The sequence below is a fragment of the Antrostomus carolinensis genome, unplaced genomic scaffold (assembly GCF_000700745.2).
Source record: "Antrostomus carolinensis isolate BGI_N321 unplaced genomic scaffold, ASM70074v2 scaffold26686, whole genome shotgun sequence".
Taxonomy (NCBI): Eukaryota; Metazoa; Chordata; class Aves; order Caprimulgiformes; family Caprimulgidae; genus Antrostomus; species Antrostomus carolinensis.
In genome coordinates this window covers 1-4,096 of record NW_010324333.1, presented here as the reverse complement: position 1 = coordinate 4,096, position 4,096 = coordinate 1, and positions in this window count along the sequence as shown.

Genomic DNA, 4,096 nt, shown 5'->3' with positions numbered 1-4,096 from the left:
AACCTCTCGCTTGGCCCCAGGCTGGATTATCCCCAGAGCTGATAAGAAGCTGCAGCTGATGCTGTTGGCGGGTGGAGAAGGAGCTCCAGCTGCACCAAATCACCCAGGAGGGAAAGGGGCCAGAAAATGGTTGTGCTGGGTGAAACATCAGAACCCTGATGGCAGCGATGCTGCTTCTGACACCAGTTTGGCCTCAGCAGCAAATGCAGCTGGGCGGTGTGGGCAGGGCAGGTGGGATGAGGTCCCAACTGCAGGTGTGGATCTGGGCATCGTTGGGCTCCCGCTGGGCAAGTGCCATGGTGATGTGGTGACCCGGTGGGTGGGTGGTCCCTGAGGGGGTTACACTCCTGGCACAAGCTGTACCCCCGCTCACTGCACCCCAGACATGGACCTGCACTCTTCCCCGGGGCACCCACACAGCTCTGCTGGACGTTTCGCTTTGCTCCGAGCGCTGAACCAGGGCAGGAGCACCAAGGGGGTTGTGGCAGGGACTGGGATGGGCACCAGCCCCCCACCACGTCCCAGCCCGAGCCCCGCGGCTGAGGGGAAACATGAAGCAGAGACGAAAGGAAGGAAAAAACTCCAAGGAAGCTGGAAGCTCTCGACATAGTTAAAAACCAACATCACTTCAAAATAGATGTGATTGCGCTCCTTGTGAGTCATCGAGCAGAGACACCAAGATTGCTTTGTGCCAGGGATGAGCCCGGGCGCTGATTGTGTGCCGCCCGGATTTGTATCAAACAGCCCATGGATGGCATGTCAGAGTTTACAGCTCGCATACATTTTCCACAGTGAGCTTTGCAAAATGTATCAATGTAATCTCTGCCTCCTATATTCCGTGTTGATTAGACACGATTTCTGGCTGGATTTTCAGAAAGCTCAAGTGCTTTTTTAATCACTACAGAAGCTCATTATTGCTTTCCAGTGACTCTTATGTCCTTCACTTCTCCTTTCAGATTAGAGTCTATAGTCAGATGAATATTGGATGATTTCATTACATACAAATGCAATCAACAGTTTTGCATAAATTTCTCCTCTTTTCTTGAGTTTCAATTGACCTCAGCACCCGTGGAGGCAGGCGCAATACACATGTAAATGAGCTGGCGTTGCTGCAAAGACACGGATGCGGAGAAACAAGATAAACTGTCAGATAATATTCAGGATTTTTAAGAGATCAAAAAATACTTCCTTGTTCACAGCCCAGCCGTAAAAATGGCACCTTCAGCTGCCGGGGAATTTGCTTTTGTTTTGCTCAGTGTCTGGCTGTGGACCGAGGCCAGGAGCGGCATCGGTGGCTGAGCAGTGCCGGGCCGGCAGTGGCAGTGTGGGGACAGGAGTGGGGTGTCCATGGGGTGTGGGTGGTGGTGGCACGAGGCTCCAGCCAGAGGAGAAGCTGCTTGTGGGGTCTGGGCAGACCACGGTGCCGGGGAGCTGTGCACCACAGCCCAGCACCTGCACAGAGCCAGGTGTGGTGGCTGAGTCCCACCCTTGGCAGGTACCACCATGCTCCTGCTCTACTGGGACCATCTCAACCAGGGGGTGCCGAGTTCAGACCCCCCCAGACCCCCATCTCCCCCCAGGTGGCCCTGGGCATCATCCCCATGGCAGGGGCACCTGCCAGGGTCGGGGCTCGGCCAGACGCTGCCCTCCTTGGCAGGGCACAGGGGAACCACACGTTCCAAATAGATTTAAACTAACGCTCCACGCCAACAATCAGGGCTAATTTAAACAAACTATAATTAAACATAAAGGATCTCTTGCTAGGGAAGTCGGGAGGGGGGGAAAACTGTCAGCAGTGACTTTGGATGTGAAGCCCTTACCTTTAAAAGAACAATTTTTGTGCTAATGTGAGCAATCCAGCACTCCCACACTCGCCTTTGGGGGCCGGTGAGGAAAGAAACTCTTGGGTTTCTTTTGATACCTTTATGTGCTAATCTGCTTAACAGATTTTTAATTAATAGGAACAGAGCACTTTGCAGCCGTGAAATCTATTGGTGTAATTGCCTGGTGGATTAGTCCTATTAACCATACAAATTACCTGTCTCCAGGCCGCCAGCCCCACCGGGGAGCTCCCCACGCTGGACACACCGAGCAGTCCCATTCTGAAGCAATTTTGATAAAATAAACTCTCTAATCAGGTAAATAATTCCATAAGGGAAATTGCTGCCTTCCCTCAGCCCCCCCTCCACTGGGACCTGGCTGCTTCCAGGGGAATGCAACGTGCCTCCAATTACAGACAAACCTCCAGCTCAGAGACCGTTTGGGAGAAGCCCACGGCACACGGGACCCCCTTGAACCACAGCGGCCGAGGAATTAAGGCATTTAAGCTGTCAGCCAGAATCTGGTCCAGCCCCTGATTACCTGGGGGGACACGCCGTGTATTTAGGTTCACGTCCGTTGCAATTTCCTGGCCTCCAGCGTTGATCCCGAATGACTTGAGTCTGTGTCAGGTTCCTGCCCCGGGGTCCCTCCGACACGTGGCCTCGGGCTTGGGGACACTGACCTTTGGGCAATTAAGGACATCCAGGCTGGCCTGAGCCTGGAGAAGTGGAAACGTGCAGCTGCCCCAAAGAGGCGCCGGGTGAGCGGAGCCGCCTGCGCCCATTTCACTGCAGCACTCGGCAAAGCTGCATGGCCAAGCTGGATGCCATCGCTGCCTGGGATGGGTGCCCAGACCCTGGAGTCCCCACCCAGCCCCATCCAGGGGCCTCCATGGGGAGGCCTTTTGTAATTTTGGACCCAAACCTGATGGGGAGTCCCATGGCTTCACTCTGCTCAGACCCCGAGATGGGGATGTGCCGCCCCAGGGGTGTCCCCAGGCAGTTGGGTCGCTGGAACCATGCGTGGTGGGCTCAGCAGGGCACAGGGCATCCGTGCAGTGTCACACGGTGATGCACAGCCCCAACATGCTTCCCACCCAGGTGGCTCCAGACCTGCTGCATCAGCCAGAGCAGTTCTCCACCCTCAGCCCCACGCCCGGGGAGCAGGGACAGGGGATCCCTGCCACACCATGCTGCGAACACGCATGATGGGGACAGCCAGGGAGGAAATTACCTGGGGAAGTTAAACCCCAGCAGTGACACGCAGGTGCCCAGTGCTGTGCACAGCCAGCCATGGTGGGGATGGCCGTGAGGTGGTCTTCAAGCATCCCCTGAAACACTTGGGTGGGCAATTCCTGCGCTGGTCCCTGACCTTGGGACAGAGATCCCAAAAGATGGGTGGCACAGGGCTGCTCTTCCCCCTGTGACAGGACACCAAAACTCTCCCCCCTTGGCTGACCCCATGGCTCCTGGCATGGTGAGCAGAGGGTGATCCGTGGGGATGCTCCAAATTGGAGGGGCTGTGTAGTTGGCCAAGCACCCCTGTGGTAAACCTGGCCAGGAGGGCTTGAGCGCTGGAGCCGCCTCATTGCGCGGTGCCGGCGAGTGCGGCCGGGCAACCCTACACCGCGGGTAATTGGCATCAGATGCTCCCTGACCTGCCGCATCCACCGGGAAGATGGAAGCATTTATTTGTCTGAGCCGGCGGCTCTATCTGCGTGCGGGAGGCGTTGGCGGTGGCGGGGCTGGGCTCCTCGGGCCTAATGAGTCTGAGCTGAAGATGATGAATATGATTGCTGAAAGCGCTTTCCTGAGTCCTCCTTTCCTGGGGCTCAGGTTACGAGTTCCCAGACAGGCTGTCCAGCCCTGGCTTTCCAGCTCTGATTTGTAGCCCCCCAAACAGCCTCTGTCAGCTCCCCGTGCTGGAGGAAACGCTGGGTCCTCTGCCCCTGTGCCCGGTGGAGATGGGGACGGGGTCACCAGCCCTGCTTGGCCATCAGGGACAGCTCTGCCCCACTGCTGCCCCACTTGGCCTTGTGCCCCCACAGCCCCCCAAGCCCATTGCGGGGTGTACAAGACCAGACTGATGCCCTGTGAGGTTCTCCAGCCCCCAGCATCTGCTGGGCCGTTGTGCTGGTCTGGGGTCCCTGCAGCTGCTGGGGACCTTCCCCACGGGACACTTGGCACCTGTCACCTCTTAACCTTAAGGCAGAAAAACGTGAGTTTTGGCTTCTTTGTTCTCTGCCCAGCCCCTGCAGCCCATGGTCAAGGGTCCC